Raw genomic sequence first — 20130 nt, 5'->3', positions numbered from 1 at the left:
CCACTTGTTTTGGGATTTAATTTCAACCTCTATGGTTGATTACGTTTGTTGGGCCTGAACTTGGTAAAGAGGACTTCGTGAAACAGCGGACAAGTAGCTCACTATCTCCGATTCAGTCAAGAAGTTAGACTTATAACGGTGTTGAGAAACGGGCCCCATGATGTCTAATCTACGATGACCGGCGTGAAGTTGGTTGGATATTCGATATTCGATATTCAAACTGTGAAGTTGGTTGGATATTCAGGTTCGATATTCAAACGCGTGTGAAGTTGGACAGATATTCAATATTCGATATTAAAAAATTAGGGGTTTTGAAAGCTAGCTAGGGGGTTTAAAAGGTGGAACACGTCTCGGGCAACCATAAAATAGCTGGCTTGCCCTAATACGAGGATTTTTTAGGGGACAAAAGTCAGTGAATAAAAGGGTTGGAAATTTCTAATTTAATTTTTTTTTTCAAGGGGCCCCCAGGGATATCCCGACGGCCTAGCCAGGGTAACCACCTATCCTAACTTGTAGAACTCGATTCGGGTAACAAGATAAACACCTGCTTGACCCGGCGCATGCACATTTAGGGGCAACTCGGTAAAGCATCTCATCAGCAGATTTTATTCATTAATGACACTCAGTCCTAATTCCTCCGCCACTAACATAGTTCCGAAAACCGAGTGATACATGTATTTTGTTTTATTCGCACAAAGTTTGTTGAGTTGTTAACCATATTTTTCTTCTCGAATCAGTCTAATCATTATACATACTTACTTTTTTGTAATCAGATTACAAAGTAAGAAAAATGAGAATGGGTTGGGTCGAATGATTATCTTTAGCCTTTTGTTGTAGATCGGCTGTCTCTGCATGCTCTTGCAGAAAATAGGCATACCGAAAAAATATGGGGCCGTATATCGATACAAAACGTCTTGTTGAAAATATGAGTTTAACGTTCTTCTAATCTTCAAATAATTCTCAGGAAACATTTTCTATGGCACGTGTAGCCTTCAATTCAATTAATCAACAAGGACGGAGTTATACCCCTAAAAAATAATTGTATTATGAATTAACATGTCTCTTTTATACGATATCGCGTGACTAATTATTGATTGATTGATTGATCGGCTAAATTGCCAATGCGACCATCACATAATTTGAATTTATATTTAAAATCTTTTTAAAAGGCCAAGATTTTCTAGCTCGCTTCGCTCGCTGGTGACTTATACAAATTTTCCACTTTTGCTATGTTTTGCTGCTTTAATATATTTCGTTTATTATCCGCACTGAACTGCTTTGAACTTAAAGGGATAGTCCGGGGTGAAAATATTTATATTTTGATACATAGAGTGGTATTCACTGAGCAAAATGCCAAAAATTTCATTAAAATCGGAAAACAAATACTAAAGTATTTGTTATTAATTTACCCAAGCCAAATTCTAACAATTGTAAAAGGACATTTTTCTATCGGGGATATCAATTTATAATCGATTGCTCAATGAAATTCATAATGTACCAACTTTAAGTTGCTTTCATACTCTATTATGATTATTTAGATTGAGCATTTGTATTTTTACTTCTTTCTTTTTGTTTTCATAGTTTTAGTAAGTTTTTTTTTGAACACTTTTCTGTCAATGTACTTTACTTGGAAATGTTTTTCTTTTAGTATTTTTATTGGTGTATATTACTTTGTTTGGTAAATGTAGGACTCCAAGGAAGAACAGCAGTATTTTGCAAATACAGCTGAATTGGGCGATCCTCCGTTATTGTATCTATATTGTTATGAAATAAAACAAACAAACAAGTTTAAAGTTTAGCAATATTTTGTGAAAACAATCATCATGAATATTTATTAGATGGGCTGTGGATGTTACATCTCAACTTTCATTTTTCTTAACGTGTTAATACATAATTTTTTTCCCCGTTATTTCATACTTGTGTGAATAATGTCTCCCTTATAATGAAATAAGTTGCAGCAATAAAATAATATCAAATGCAATAAATCAATGGACAATCCAATTTTTCTAGCTCTTGGAGGAAAAAATTTGAATAGACCTAATTTCATATAGTAAAATACAAAAGAACAAGTGGAGATGTGACATCATCAGCCCACCTAATGAATATCATGACCATACTGTTTTCACAAAACATTGCTAAAATTTAAACTTCTTAATTTGTTATCCGATTTTGATGAAATTTTTGGCATTTTGCTAAGTGAATTTTACTCTATTTATTAAGCTATAATACTTTCAGCCCGGACCATCCCTTTAATATAATATGTGGTGTATATACCCGCGATATGATAAAAAAATGTTGGCCATCTGCAAAGTTTTAAAATATCACGAGGTTCCGGGGGCTCCACCCCAGACCAGTGGTGGCACCAAAGGATGAGGCCCAGTGAGTTGCCCAACCCCCCGAAATTTTGAAGAAAAAAATGTTTAGTAAGCATTGTCATAATTCTCCAAGACTTTTTTTTTGTTCTTAAAATTTTGAAAATTTTCTCATCCATTCACCGTTAGCATTTAGCTCCCGACAATTTTGGTCACTAACATAGATCTTTCAGGTCATTATATAAAATTCACGATGTCGCTCGCGCTACGCGCTCGCAGTAACTAATAATTGAAATAAGTAAATTATCTATTTACATGGGTCTTAAAAATCCAATGTCATTAGAGTTTTCATTATTTGTTTTAGCGAGATACATATCCTGCGTGTCCACAATTTTCATAACTGAAATATTTTCAGCGAATTAGATACCCATTCAGTTCATGATGACAAAAAAGGTGCTTAGAACGTCCAGGTATCATCCCTTCGCGCTCACACTATTTATTTGGTGAGATATCATCTTCATGACCCAATTAATGCAAACAGCTAGTCCTTAACAGGTCGCTTTTCAAGTCAGGAGGGACACCATTATTTTTGAAATAAAATTAGCTCGCACTTCTCGCTCGATTTAAAAAAATTGTGTGTCACCCCCCCCACCGAGAATGTTATTTTGCCTCCTTATAGGATAAAAACCCTTGTGCCATTATTGTTCCGGACCCCATCCGATAACACTGCCCCAAGCCCCCCAAAAAGTTCTGAAACTGGGAACAAAAAAGAAATGACAAAAGGAAAGAAAGGAAAGGAAGATGAAAGATATATGATGTTCATTTTCTGCACACCATGCATGTCTAAAACAATCTCAAAGTTGCTCGGGGCACAATCCTAAAGTATCCTGTTCATACTATTATGACCTCTCCGTTCTCCCTATTTTTCTTTATATTCCCCCCTCCTTTTCTTTGCTCTCTCTCCGAGTCCCTTTCCCTTCTCTCTCTTCTATTTTTTTTATCTTTTAAAGTTTTTATTGTTTTTTCATAATTTTGTATAAAAAATCAAATATAATTAATACAATATAAAAGAGTAGAATAAATGATATCTTCTATTTCATTTTCTCCCTTTTCTTATTGGTTTTTTTTCTACTCTTCCCATTGCCGGCACTAAGAGATAGGGAGGAAGTCGGGGCAGTAGTTCCCAATGCTCTAAATGGCCCTTTATTCCCTTTAATTTTGTTAATTTGAGCCCCCTTAATGTGCATGCGCCGGGTCAAGAAGGTGATTTTCTTGTTGCCTGAATCACGTTCTACAAGTTAGGATAGGTGGTTACCCTGGCTAGGCCGTCGGGATATCCCTGGGGCCCCTTGAAAAAAATACTTTTTTAAATTAAAAAATGGTCTAAATAGCCCTTTATTCCCTTTAATTTTGTTAATTTGAGCCCCCTTAATGTACATGCGCCGGGTCAAGCAGGTGTTTATCTTGTTACCCGAATCGAGTTCTACAAGTTAGGATAGGTGGTTACCCTGGCTAGGCCGTCGGGATATCCCTGGGGGCCCCTTGAAAAAAATACTTTTTTAAATTAAAAAATGGTCTAAATAGCCCTTTATTCCCTTTAATTTTGTTAATTTGAGCCCCCTTAATGTACATGCGCCGGGTCAAGCAGGTGTTTATCGTGTTACCCGAATCGAGTTCTACAAGTTAGGATAGGTGGTTACCCTGGCTAGGCCGTCGGGATATCCCTGGGGGCCCCTTGAAAAAAATACTTTTTTAAATTAAAAAATGGTCTAAATAGCCCTTTATTCCCTTTAATTTTCTTAATTTGAGCCCCCTTAATGTACATGCGCCGGGTCAAGCAGGTGTTTATCTTGTTACCCGAATCGAGTTCTACAAGTTAGGATAGGTGGTTACCCTGGCTAGGCCGTCGGGATATCCCTGGGGGCCCCTTGAAAAAATACTTTTTTTAATTAAAAAATGGTCTAAATAGCCCTTTATTCCCTTTAATTTTGTTAATTTGAGCCCCTTAATGTACATGCGCCGGGTCAAGCAGGTGTTTATCTTGTTACCCGAATCGAGTTCTACAAGTTAGGATAGGTGGTTACCCTGGCTAGGCCGTCGGGATATCCCTGGGGCCCCTTGAAAAAAAAATTAAATTAGAAATTTCCAACCCTTTTATTCACTGACTTTTGTCCCCTAAAAAATCCTCGTATTAGGGCAAGCCAGCTATTTTATGGTTGCCCGAGACGTGTTCCACCTTTTAAACCCCCTAGCTAGCTTTCAAAACCCCTAATTTTTTAATATCGAATATTGAATATCTGTCCAACTTCACACGCGTTTGAATATCGAACCTGAATATCCAACCAACTTCACAGTTTGAATATCGAATATCGAATATCCAACCAACTTCACGCCGGTCATCGTAGATTAGACATCATGGGGCCCGTTTCTCAACACCGTTATAAGTCTAACTTCTTGACTGAATCGGAGATAGTGAGCTACTTGTCCGCTGTTTCACGAAGTCCTCTTTACCAAGTTCAGGCCCAACAAACGTAATCAACCATAGAGGTTGAAATTAAATCCCAAAACAAGTGGGATAATGTAATACAAAATACCGGTAACGATGAAAACCATAGCACATGCTCGATCGCACTCGTCGCATGCATGCATCATACACGTGCGTGGTGGTAGTACGCCCTCTATTGCCCTCTCATTTCCAGTATGTTTGACGTGCTGTACTTTTATTTCTCAGCTCTACAGAATTTCTGTGCTCTCCAGAATTTCTGCAGTCTCTATTTTCGACGAGGTAGCGCTATTTGCGATGGACTATAATTCAGTCGTTTTGTTTAATTTTGCGGTTGTCTGTATTTCTGAGGTTGCCTCTATTTCTGTTGTTGTTTATGTTTCTGAAGATTTTGTGTTCTGAGGTTGTCTATATTTCTGTTGTTTATGTTTCTGAAGTTTTCTTAAATTCTGAGATTGTCTATATTTATTAGGTTGTCTACAATTCTCTGGCTGTCTATATTTTTGAAAATGTCTTTATTTCTGTGGTCTCTATTATTCCTGTAGTTCTCTTCAATTCTGCGGTTGTCTATATTTCTGAAGTTGTATTTAATTCTATGAATGTCTTTACATTTCTCAGTCTTTCTCTATTCCTGCATGAACCTATATTTCTGTGATTGTGTTCAATTATATGGTTATCTACGTATTTTTTTATCATTTATTATTCTTTGCGATTGTCTTGTTTTTGTGTTTGTCCTTATTTCTGCACTAATGTTTGATTCTGTGAATTTCTATTTTTTTGTTATCTTAATTATTTTAAAAATTTCTTTATTTTTAGATATATTTCTGCATTTTAGTTTATTTTCAACGGTACATATATATTTCTCAAATCGGTAATTTTGGCACTTATGGCCGCCCATACACGTTATCTGTGTAACTTTGTTTGTTTTATATATATATATATATATATATATATATATATATACTTTTCTATTGATGACAAACATGATCACAACGTGTACATATCATTGGTATACTAAATGTAGGAAAGCAAGGTAATTAATATAATAACGGCAGTAATAATAGCAATCATGAAAAAGGAAACTTGGGACTTGGTTTCGTAATTCCATTTCAAGGATATTCATGTGGCATGGATAGGCATCAATGTTTTTAAAAATAATGTACACATACTGAATTCAATAACTTCAGTTATTTATTTATCTTCAGTATTTTCCATCGAAAAGTTATGTTATCGAATAATAATGAATGAGTACTGAATTGTCTGTGCCTGTCACTAGGATGCTCTGGATTTTGGACTGTTTACTGCTGTTATCTCTTAAAATTCTACGTTTCACTAGGACAATCATGTTTTAGGACCATCTGAGAACACATAGAAACCACTGGTAATGTGAATTTTCACCTGATGTTGTTAAATTTTTGATACTAAATACTGGCATAATAGGAATCAGCTTGTACTTCAGTCCCACCTATATACTTTTTCATCGAGGGTGTATGAAGACCATAATGACTAATTGAGCTGAGCTACAGGTCTCTTTGACTTATCCCTCATTGGAACCAGTTCATCTCGTATCATATGTGTGGAAACATTTGCTAAAGTGATTTTATATTTGATATTGATACCTGAGTATACTTTATTCACCAAGACAGTGTGAACTTTGCTTCAGTCCCACTCCATTCCCACTTGTGTGATTCTGTGCTGGTGATGACTCATTATCACAAAGTTCATTGGTATTCTCAGGACTGCTTTCTGGTCCTTTGGTGATTGATTCGCCTTAATAACTTGTCAGTTACTGATACACTAACTCTCTGTACTCAATTCTGAGGCCAAATTGTCCTTTAATCCTCAGTCCCAGTAGTTCAGTACAATATTACTCAACTCTTTGCCTCCTTGTCTGAGGAAGAGATTACTACTTACCTACTTCCTCCGGTTCACTTAAACTGCTTTTTTTTTAAGTCACATTGCCATTTGATACTGTGTAGTAACCAGACAGCATGTCGGGTGCTAAAAGACCCAACCTTCGTCCTCGATTGAAGTCCGACTCTGTTGCATGCAATTCATCACTGGCAGGGAAAGGCACTCCGCTTACCCCGCATTCTACTAGTGTAAAGAAAGGGAGCTATACTAGTACTACCCCGCTTTCCTCCCGTACCAGTGATGAAGTCAACCTCAGCCCAGCTCAGGGCTGGGATCATTTACAGACTGTTGTAGAAAAGGCAGTTTCGTCTGCTTTAGTGAAGGAACGACACTCCTACACTGAAATCCTGGAAGCAAAGCTCACAGCTGCCATGGAGGCTGAGCGGCATAAAATCAGCGACATCTTGGATGAGAAGCTTGGCACACTTCATGACTTGGAGGTAGCCATCGATAGCAAGCTCCACCAGTTACGTGAAGTAGAGGCTACACTGGAAACCACTTCAGCTAAATTGAAGGACCTAGAAGCCAGGGTAGATCACCTTGATCAGTACTCGCGACGTAACAGCATACGGCTCCTGGGAGTCAAAGCTACCCCTGGAGAGGACACCAACCAGATTGCCATCGATATCGCCAAGCAAATTGGAGTCGATCTTAAACCTGATAGTATTGATCGCTCACACCGGATCCCAGCTCGTATCTCACCAAGCAATGACACTACCCGTTCACGCCCACCACCTATTATCGTCAAATTCGTTTCACACCAAACCAAATTCCTAATGTTCAGTAACCGTAGAAAACTAAAAGGTTCTGGTGTTGTTATAGCAGAAGATCTCTCAAAGAAAAATCTTGACCTGCTTACACGCACATCGCGTCATCCTCGCGTATCAACTTCGTGGAGCACAGATGGCCGCGTCTTTGCCTTGATCCAACAGGATGATGGCCAAATGAACAAAAAACTTATCAGAACCGTGTCTGATCTGAACGCATTAAACTAATATGATGTATTCATAGACGATTTGTGAACGAACTTGTAAACTGGACTTATAGAAATACATATTAAACTATGAACTCAGTATTAAACTCTTGTCTTATTGAACATCTACGGATTACTTAAACTATGGATATCATCCTGAGTATCAAAATACTTACATGCTTACAGTGATAAACTTGCCAGTGGACTCAACTTCATATCTATACTAGTAGTTTCAAATTTACCTTGTCTGTTTCGTGTAAATATATATATACATTTTGTTTTTCTTCTTTTCCGTACGGTTCATAATTTTTGTGTGAGTGGTGATGAAGTGTTATATTTGTGGTAAATGCCTGAGACAGTATACACGAGGTAACTTATGTGATGATTGTATTTATGTGTTACCCTTTAATCATTATAAATCCGACAATGAATTCAAATTCCAGTTATTATCATTCTTTAAGTTGAATAAGGATATTGAGTATGACAGATTTAGATGTATGAAATTAAACCCATTCGAAATGAATGATCTAGATTTTGACATTTGTTCTTATGGTTTGGACAATGAAAACTTTATTGAAAGATTAAAATGTAATTATATATTTTCTGACGAGTTCAATAACATGCTCAACTGGGATCCAGATGATTTATTTTCCTTGCTTCATATTAATGCAAGGAGTTTGATCAGAAACTTTGACAAATTTTTATACTTACTGGGGTCAATTCAACATAAGTTCAGTGTCATTGGTATATCAGAAACCTGGTTTCAACCATATACAATCACAGATATGTTTAATATTCCTGGTTATACTCTTGTACATGTAAATAGATCTGAAAAGGCTGGAGGTGGAGTGTGTATCTATGTTAACAATGATTTTGATTTTGAAACATACCAGGATGTATCTACTTGCTCTGATATATGTGATTCTTTATTTATTGAATTGAAATGCAAGAAAAGAAAGTCTATTGTTATTGGTTGTGTTTACAAAGCACCAAATGTGAACTTGACATGTTTTAATGAGAAAATGCATGAATATATTAATATGATTAATAGAAGTAATCTTGAAATGTTTATTATGGGTGACTTTAATGCAAATCTATTGAATGTTGAAACAAGTCAGAGTACTAATGCATTTTTGAATCTCATGTATAGTAATAGCTTTTATCCATTAATAACCAAACCCACAAGAATATCTAACGCATCAGCAACTCTCATCGATAACATTTTTTGTAATTCTTATGATGTCAATATGATAAAAAGCTGTTTACTTATCGATGATGTATCAGATCACTTTCCTATTTGTGCAGTGAAGAAGATTACACATGTGAACAAATGTCCTAATACAACTGTAAAGAAGAGATTAATTACTGATGACAATATCAATGCATTTAAGAGAAAACTAAAAAACGCAGACTGGAGTATTTTAAGTGTAATCAATGATGTCAATGTATGTTATGAAATGTTTCTCAACAAATTTCAACGTCTGTATAATGAGTCTTTTCCAGAGGTAGTTAAAAGAACACATAAACACAAATTTAAAAAACCATGGGTATCAAAGGGCTTGTTGCGATCTATTAATAAAAAGAACAGACTGCATAAGAATTATTTGAAAAATCGATGTCTGGAAAATAAGATTAAGTTGAATAAATATAGGAAAAACTAACTCATTTGTTACGTGCTGCAAAAGAAGATTATTATCTTCATCTCTTTAATAATATTAGAGGAGATATTAAGAAAACATGGAACCAAATAAACCATCTGCTAGGGAAAAGAAAGCTTCGTGGTATTCCTAATGTTATGTTTAATAATGGTAAAAAGTATGAAACAGCACCTGATATTGCAAATGAATTTAACTCATTTTTTGCTTCCATAGGTAGTAACATTTCTCAGAATATTCCATCTACACCATGCTCATTCAGCTCCTTTCTTAGTAATGAATCCCCGATAAATTCAATGTTTTTAACTCCAACTTCGGTTTTTGAAGTTCTGAAAGTATGTTCCACTTTAAATCCATCAAAGTCGAGCGGCTTTGATGATATATCACCTCGTGTGGTAAAAGAGTGTATAAACTTTTTTGTAGAACCATTAACCTATATCTTCAACCAATCACTTTGTTATGGAATTGTACCTAATAAACTGAAAATATCAAAAATTATACCCATATTCAAAAAAGGTGACAAAAACGAAATGACTAATTATAGACCCATAGCAGTACTCCCAATCTTTGCAAAACTACTTGAAAAACTCATTCACAAAAGATTGTATTCTTATCTTCAGTTGCATAATATTTTGATAAAAGACCAGTATGGTTTTAGAAAACAACATTCTACTGAACTTGCAGTTTTGAATTTATTTCAACATATTTTATCAAATATAGAACATGGGAAGTACTGTGTTGGAATATTTATGGACTTGTCCAAAGCATTTGACACCATTGATCACCACATTCTTTTACAAAAGCTTCTTCATTACGGCGTGAGAGGTAATGCATTTAATTGGTTTGATAACTACTTGAATAATAGAACACAATACGTGGTGGTCAATGGTGTCAAATCATCTATTCAATCGAATAGATGTGGGGTACCCCAGGGTTCTGTCTTAGGCCCCCTCCTGTTCCTTGTCTACATTAATGATATTGTAAATTCATCACACTTGGTTAAATTTTCTTTGTTTGCTGATGACACTTGTGCAATGATGGCTAATAAATCTTTAACTAATGTTATTCAATCCATTAATGTCGAATTAAAAAAGATAAACACCTGGTTCCAATGTAATAAATTATCCTTAAACGTTTCAAAAACTAATTATATTATTTTCAGGACAAGGAACAGGAGGGTTCCTGGAAACCTAGATGATATTCATATCGATAATACAACATTAAATAGATTAAGTGATGTTAAATTTCTTGGGATTATATTTAATGAAAATCTAAACTGGAGTACACATATACATCACCTCTGCAACACAATATCAAAGAATGTTGGTATATTATCCAGGCTTAAGTATATTCTACCTAAACATATTCTGCTTATATTATATAATACCCTTATTTTGTCTTATCTTAATTATGGAAGTTATGTCTGGGGCAACACGTATAAAACTCATTTATCCAAAATTGAATTACTTCGAAAGAAAGCAGTTAGAATAATCAACAAATCTGATTTTCGTTCCCCATCTGCTCCTCTATTTAAAAATTTGAAAATACTGCCTATTTATGAACTTGTCACTTTTAATACAATTATATTTATATACTCCACATTGAATAATATCATTCCTGAGTCTAAGGATAATCCTTTTGTATTTAATTCAGAACTGCACCCTTATAACACTCGTCAAGGTAACAAGCTTTATATTCCTCTTTTTAAAACTACAGCTGGTCTTCAGTCCCTAATAAGCAATGGAGTAAAGAAATGGAATGAACTCCCACCAGATATTAAATCAAGTACAACTCTGAATAAATTTAAATTACTGTTCAAATCACTACTTATGGACACTCTTTAAATATATGTACCTCCCTTAAGTCTTTTAGTCTCAGGCATTTGTGTGTGTGTGTGTGTTAGGGTATGTGTTTGTGTGTGTGTGCGTATGTTGGTGTGTGAACTTATGTTCTATTGTTATTGCATTTGTTCTTAATGTAAGTTATTTCCTGTTTTTTATAATTTTTGGGATACCATGTACAAGCATTTTGCTTTTCGGTGTCCCAAACCATAATTTAATTTTATCATCTATTGTACATTGCTATTTTGATATGTGTTTTATGGTTGAATAAATAAATACAATGATTGAAATTAAAATCTTCTCATCTCATTCAATTATGTTTTCTCTCAATGTATTATAAAGCTCTGGCGGATCCAAAGCAATAATCAAAATGTTTAAAGTAAAGATGCCAGCCATTTTTACCCAAGTGTGCCCCCGCCCCCTGGAAGCAATTAAAGATTTTTTTTCTCGTCGATTTTTATTGGGACAATGATACCTTAGATGTTAACCTTTATTTTTGCTTGTCAAACTTTTTCTTGGGAAAATGTGCCCCCCTTTGGAAGAAACTGGATCCATTGTCGCTATCAGCGCTAGTTTTGAACTATTCACTAACAGTGCGCACCTTGGTACTGTTAGTGAATAGTTTATGCTGTGACCTTGTAATTTTAGTCACCAGCGCTAGCTAGTGATTGGGCTTTTATCTCGCTCACAGTGCTATTAGTGCTATGTTAGCGCCAACTGGGACCTTTCATAATATTAGGGTCCCCTAACACAAACGTGAACGCTTAATCATACACTTGATTTTTAAGATTGATTGTACATTGTAGTCAATAGAATCAAACGTAGAAAACTGCTCTAAAATCAATGCTAAGCTTTGTGTTACAGGGGGTTACAGGCCCAACAGATCTGCTTTTCGTGTCCAAAGCCCTTTTCCGCGACACCCGCACCATACATACATGATTGTATATTACGACTAAGGGCTGGAGATATTCGAAATGCAGGACCTAAAATAGATTATGACACGGAAAAAAGTGTTTTTTTTTCAAACAAATCGAGTACATATTGAGTGAGGAAAAACTTAGTGAATGAAGGCTTAGATATAGATCATTACTTTCCATCGCATCGATATTGCATTTAATGTGGATTATTGGTGGATCACTGGCAATTGATTTCATGGGTCAGATCAACCTCTCTAGCCGAAACTATTTCTGTACACAGCATATGCAATACGTTTGAACGGGTGTCTTTTGTTCTATTGTTAACCCCTTCTACACAAACGATATGCCTCTAGCACACGATGTAATGGGCATTATGTTTTACTTTCCCCAGAAATGGGGGATTAGATTCAAATTCCGGGGGTACCATTTCCAGTGAAAATGCATCCCTTGCCAAGTATTTGGCTTGTGAAACCCTACAAGTATTGGATAGATATCCGTTTTCCAGCATTTTAAACATCGGTTTGACACCCTTATAACGTTACATAGGCCTATATGTAACGTACTTGCCCACTCTATCCCCTTTCACGCGTGGTCGCTCCTGGTATCCATTAATCAATGGAAGTGGACCCTGTTGCACCCACAAATGTAATAACGCCCACAAATGTAATAACGCCCACAAATGTAATAACACTTTACCCACAAATGTAATAACGCCCACAAATGTAATAACACTTTACCCACAAATGTAATAATTTCACCCACAAATGTAATAATGCACTTTACCCACAAATGTAATAATTTTTGATCGCCCACAAATGTAATAATGACTTTACCCACAAATGTAATAAATTTAAAGGGATTTTTGGCAAATCCGTTCTGAACTAAAATCGTATAGTAATGCGTTCATATAGCACAAAAGTGCAGTCTCTTTTCCTGACCCGGTTAATTAATGAATTATAATACAAGTCCAAAGTCTTTATTCCAGACCCGGTTGTTTCAAAAATGATAATATAAGGACAAAGTCTTTATTCCAGACCCGGCTGTTTCTGAAATTATAATATAAATCCAAAGTCTTTATTCCAGACCTGGTTGTCTAAAAAATTATAGTATAAGTCCAAAGTCTTTTTTTTTGCAAACCCGGTTTTTTCCAAAATTATGATATAAATCCAAAGTCTTTATTCCAGACCCAGTTGTTTCAAAAATTATAATATAAATCCAAAGTCTTTATTCCAGACCCGGTTGTTTAAAAAATAATAATATGAGCCCAAAGTCTTTATTCCAGACCCGGTTGTTTAAAAAATGATAATATAAGTCCAAAGTCTTTCTCCAGACCCGGTTGTTTCAAAAATTATAATATCAATCCAAAGTCTTTATTCCAGACCCGGTTGTTTAAAAAATAATCATATGAGCCTAAAGTCTTTATTCCAGACCCGATTGTTTCAAAAATGATAATATAAGTCCAAAGTCTTTTCACCAGACCCGGTTGTTTCAAAAATTATAATATAAATCCAAAGTCTTTTTCCAGACCCTGTTGTTTAAAAATTATAATATAAATCCAAAGTCTTTATTCCAGACCCGGTTGTTTAAAACAAATAATAATATAAGTCCAAATTCTTTATTCCAGACCAGATTGTTTCAAATATTATGATATAAGTCTGAACTAAGATACGATAATGATGTTCCGGTGGAATAAAAATGAGAATCGAGCCTAGTCTTCTCTCCAGACCCAGTTAATTAAAACTGGTGGAATCAAAGTCTTTGTTGTTGTTTTAAATTATACTGAACGTATTGTGAATATACGCGCTATGAGTAAATTGAGAATCAAGCATAGTCTTTTCTCCAGACCCGGTTATTTAAAACTAAAAACTAAAACCCTATAGTAATGCCTTCATATAGCACAAAAGTCCAAAGTCTTTTTCCAGACGCAGAAGTTTCAAAAATTATAATGTAAGTCCAAAGTCTTTTTTCCAGACCCAGTTATTTCAAAAATTATAATATAAGTCCAAACTAAGATACCATAATGATATTCCAGTGGAAAAAAAGAAAATCGAGCTTAGCCTTTTCTCCAAACCCTGTTATTAAAAAATTGTAAATAACAATACAACAACAACAACAAAAACCGTATAAAGACCCCATAATCTTATTAATGCTGGATAACATGGACATATAGCGTAGTCTTTCAGCCAGACCCAGTCATTTGTTTTTCAAAATAAGGCTAAGAGTAAAAATATAAATAACTCCAAATCTAATACCAAGCAATCCTTGAACCTAAGAACATGTTTTTAAAAAGAGGTTTAGAATGTTGTCTTTATTCCAGACCTAATCATTACAAAAATTACGGGAAAAAAATCTTCTAACATAAGACCCTATCATATTCTCTTGGAATAACATGAGTTGTAAAACGTACTCTTTCCTCCAGACCAGGTTATCTAAGAAATGAATTAAAAAGAAAATCAAATCTAAAACCAGTTTTCAAAAGTTACACCCAGTAAAAAATATGTCTAGACCGCACACCCAGATTAGTTTGTATAATAATACTAAGACCCCTACAAAACATTGTAATTATGCATTTGCAAAGAAAACGTCCATTTTCCAGACTTGGTTATTATTTAAAAATAAAATTGTCTAAAACAAATACCAAATAATCTAACTACTGTGGAATAACATGGAGATCGATTGTAGACTTTCCTCCAGACACAATTATTTCAAGAATAAAAAAAAAACAATAAAACCCAACCCCCAACAACGAATCTAAGAACCAACAATCCTCCAAATTAAGACCAAGTACAAAAGCACATGTTTAGAGCGTTGTCTCTATTCCAGACCCAGTCATTTAGAAATTAATTCAAACAATCTTAAAAACATAAGACTTTGTCATATTCTTATTCCTGTTGAATAACAATATTACTATGCTTAGACCTTCGTCTAGACCCAGCTATTTATAACATATATTGAAAAAAATCAAAGCTAAGACCAATCTTTAAAATTAAACCCAGTTAAAATGCTTGGGTTTAGAGAGTTGTCTTTACCCCACATCCAGTTCTCTTAAAATACAAATTAAGCAAAAGATTAATCTAAAAACTTAGACACCAGCATCTCCCAAACTATAAAACCCTGTGATAAGGCATACCGTAAGTTGGTATACAACTTGTTTTTGTTTGATGGAAGTGAAATAAATAAAATTGAATTGAATACCACAAAAACGTCAAATTAATAAAAGGCGTAAATATTCAGATCTGAATGGTACGCGCCTTAAAAACCCAAAATAACAACAACAACAACGTTATTCTACATCAATGATATTGTGGCGTCTTTGTTAATATTGTTTGTCTGTTTTTATCGTTTCTAATAATTTCCTATTTTGAAATAACTGCATGGGTCTAGAGCAAAGACTACACCATATTTAAAGACTGGGCGTTGTGGCGTGCGCCTGTAATCCAAGCTATGTGGGGAAGTTACAAATTGATGCAGAGGTTCGAGGTTCGAGCCCTGGTCACGTCTTTCGGATGGTGACGTTAAAGGTCGGTCCCAGACGTAAATAATCATATCTGATTGAGACACGTCTGACAAAACTCAAACACACACACACGTTTGCCCCCTGGAAAGATTAAACCTCAAAATGTTGATGGACCTGAATCCACCGACGGGACAGCCTAACTCCGTAACTCTGGTACGGGTGTGGGAGGGGGCTCTTCTTTCTTTGCCTGTCTCTCTTTCAGTCATTTCAAATCAGTTTTTTTTCCTATCTTATCACTTCTTGATCACATAAATCCTCTCTCTCTCTCTCTCTCTTTACTTAACGGGTCAATATAACCCCAGAAAATATATCTTAGGCCACTGAGATTATTGGAATTGTAACTAATAAAAAAAAATGCTGAATATATTACAAATGGTGCTTGGTACACTGAAAATTTAAAGTACCGAAGAACTTGTTAAAACGTTATCCCCTCTTGCTAGAATGATTTTCTTTTATATAACATCTCATAGATCGTCGATCAACAACCTTATCGTTTACGGGAAGTAATCCCCATATTGTATGCTGATATCTTATTCCTCAGTTTTTTGTTTTATATGTTTTTAAAGGTTTTGTGTTTTTTTTTCATAAAAAAAGGAATGAATATACAAGAAATAATAATAATAAACAAGTGGAATGCCTCTGACCGTCTCACCTGCATCACGCGATTCAACATAGCAGCAGTGCTGACTTTGAAAACTACTATAACTCGCACAAGATGTTAAGTGATACTTGGTAACTCTTATTTCCACGTTTTATGAACTAGACCAATACACTTACAGAGATAGGATGGTAATTCAACAAATACCCCCAATGTGGCCAAAATTCATTGACCTCACATGACCTTGACCTTGATCATGTGACCTGAAACTTGCACAGGATATTCAGTGATACTTGATTACTCTTATGTCCAAGTTTCAAAAGTCAGATCAATAAACTTGCAAAGTTATGATGGTATTCAACAAAAAAAAATTCGGCCAAAGTTCATTGACCCTAAATGACCTTTGACCTTGACCATGTGACCTGAAACTTGCCCAGGATGTTTAGTGATACTTGATTACTATTATGTCCAAGTTTCATGAATCAGATCCAAAAACTTTTTAAGTTTTGATTGTAATTCATCAGATACCCCCAAATCGAATTTGAGTAATACTTGATTAACCTTATGGCCAAGTTTCATGAACTAGGTTTTTATACTTTCTAAGTTATGATGTCATTTCAAAAACTTAACCTTAGGTTAAGATTTGATGTTGACGCCGCCGCCGCCGTCGGAAAAGCGGCGCCTATAGTCTCACTCTGCTATGCAGGTGAGACAAAAAGAAGTAATAAAAATAATACTAAATAAAACTGTTACCCTACTTCTCATACAGTGGGTAGCAAAAATAGTCAATCATGACTTATTGCCAAATAAAAACATGGAATGGAATGGTTATCCTCTCTTGTTAGAATGTTTTTCTTTTATATAATATATCATAGATCGTCAATCAACAACTTTATCGTTTTCGGGAAGTAATCCCCTATTGTTTACTGATATCTTTTTCTCAGGGATTTTTCATATGTATTTTAATGTTTTGTTATTTAGGTTTTTTCATAGAAAAAAGGAAGGAATATACAACAAATTATTTTTTTTGAAGGACAAGTCCACCCCAACAAAAACTTGATTTGAATAAAAAGAGAAAAATTCAACAAACATAACACTGAAAATTTCATCAAAATCGGATGTAAAATAAGAAAGTTATGGCATTTTAATGTTTCGCTTCATTTCACAAAACAGTTATATGCACATCTCGGTCGGTATGAAATGAGGAACTGATGACATCACTCACTCACTATTTCTTTTGTATTTTGTTAAATGAAATATGAAATATTTTCATTTTCTCGTCATCGTCATGTGAAATGAAGTTTCATTCCTCCCTGCAACACGTGGAAATTTATTGTTTTAACATTTTGTGCTTTAGGCAAGGAGGTCCTAATCGTCAAATTCGTAAAAATTGAAATAATGTATAATTCAAACAATGAAAACCAAAAGAAATAGTGAGTGACATCATCGACTCTCTCATTTGGATGTAGCTGGCTCGTTCATATAACTATTTTGTTAAAAATAAGCAAAACTTTGAAATGTCATAACTTTCTTATTTTACATCCGATTTTGATGAAATTTTCAGCATTGTGCTTGTTTGGTTTTCCCTGATTCAAATCAACATTTTTCTGAGGTGGACTTGACCTTTAATGACTTTTATAACTGGGTCTGACAGAAAGACTACGCTACATTTCCATGTTATTCAACATAAATAGGATCGTGGGTCTTTGTTTTTTTATAATTATTATAATTTTTGAAATAAATGGGTCTGGAAAAAAGACTTTGGACTTATATTATAATTTTTTAATTAACCGGGTCTAAAAAAAAGATTTCGCATTTTTGTGCTATATAAACACATTACTATAAAGTTTCAGCTTTTAGTTACCGGGTCTGGAGCAAACACTATGCTTGATTTTCAATTTACCATTAGTGTCTGGAGAAAAGACTAAGCTCGATTCTCATTTTCATTCCACTGGAATATCATTAATGTATCTCATTTGGGACTAAAATTATGATTTTTGAAATAACCGGGTCTGGAAAAAAGACTTTGGATTTATATCATGATTTTTTTAAACAACCGGGTCTGGAAAAAAAAATTTGAATTCATATCATGATTTTTTAAACAACAGGGTCTGGAAAAAGACTTTGGACTTATATTATCATTTTTGAAACAATCGGGTCTGGAATAAAGACTTTGGACTTATATTATTATTTTTTAAACAACCGGGTCTGGAATAAAGACTTTTGATTTATATCATAATTTTTGAAACAACAGGGTCTGGAAAAAGACTTTGGATTTATATTATAATTTTTTAAACAACCGGGTCTGGAGAAAAGACTTTGGGCTCATATTATAATTTTTTAAACAACCGGGTCTGGAATAAAGACTTTGGGCTCATATTATTATTTTTTAAACGACCGGGTCTGGAATAAAGACTTTGGGCTCATATTATTATTTTTGAAACAACCGGGTCTGGAATAAAGACTTTGGACTTATATTATAATTTGTTAATTAACCGGGTCAGGAAATGAGACTTTGCACTTTTGTGCTAAATGAACGCATTACTATACGATTTTAGCTTAGAACGGATTTGCCAAAAATCCCTTTAAAAATTAATTACATTTGTTGGTAAAGTCATTATTACATTTGTGGGTGATCAAAAATTATTACATTTGTGGGTAAAGTGCATTATTACATTTGTGGGTGAAATTATTACATTTGTGGGTAAAGTGTTATTACATTTGTGGGCGTTATTACATTTGTGGGTAAAGTGTTATTACATTTGTGGGCGTTATTACATTTGTGGGCGATTATTACATTTGTGGGTGTAACAGATCCCCCGGGTGGCCTCTTGAGCTCTGGGAGGAGTCAGATGTGGCTTTGGAAAGTCGTCCTCAATCGGATATATCGCTGTTACCATAGTAGCAACCAGAATTTTGCACACGAAACGCATATGGCATGTTTCCGTTCCAGATGCGAAACGAAAAAAACAATCTCATGTCACACAATAGACCAGTTCGTAGTTACTTCATGGACAATTTTGGTCAAATGACCTTTCATTTCTTTCATTTTGATAGGCAGATTTCAAAGCAAGATATTACGTAAGCTTGCCTTACATAGCAGGATGAAGAAATTGAATAGACCAGGTTACTAGAATAGCACGCCAAAAAACTTTATGAAGGTATTTGTTGCATTCCTACTTTGTATGCATATCATAAGATGTTGCACAATGTACTTGGCAAACCGTGAAATACCAGTCGTTCGTGGACACATTGTTGTTTTTTGTGGATGTAAATGAAAACCGCAATTCGAAAGAATATATGAATAATCAAGACATCAAAGTTGGTGCTTATCTCATTGGATTTTAAACCAACATGTCACTTTAGTACAAATAAACTTTCTCTGATCATGCGTAGAATCTTTTGATCATGCGCAGAAACGAACTACGAACTGGCTTATTTGCATTGCAGGACAGAGTTTTACTACCATGATGACGGGCCCAAAACGTCTCTTCCAAAATCAACTACCGTCGTAAATAAGCATGCGCGTCCTCAAACGAAAGGTCGGGAACAATGTTTCTGTACGGCCGGTAAAGGATTATCTCCTGAATTTGCAAGACCATACCGTTTTAAAAGATAATTATGAGAGAGAGAGAGGAGGGGGGGGGGTGAAAAAATCTTTATTTTGTTCGGGCACCCTTTAGCCGACAAGCCTCTTTATCACAACAATGATTATATTACCTATACTTTGTGACTGTCTGTGTCAGCGAGACTGTGTGTGAGAGGATGAGAGTGGGTGCGTGCGCGTGTGTGTATGTTTTGAGGGGTACATCACTCTGATACTAATAACAATACTCTTATTCTTAGTTTACAAGCATGTCTAACATGATAAATAATGAGCATAATAAAAGGAAAAACAAA

This window comes from Lytechinus variegatus, chromosome 15 (genome assembly GCF_018143015.1).
Source record: "Lytechinus variegatus isolate NC3 chromosome 15, Lvar_3.0, whole genome shotgun sequence".
Lineage (NCBI taxonomy): Eukaryota > Metazoa > Echinodermata > Echinoidea > Temnopleuroida > Toxopneustidae > Lytechinus > Lytechinus variegatus.
This window is presented reverse-complemented; position numbering follows the sequence as displayed.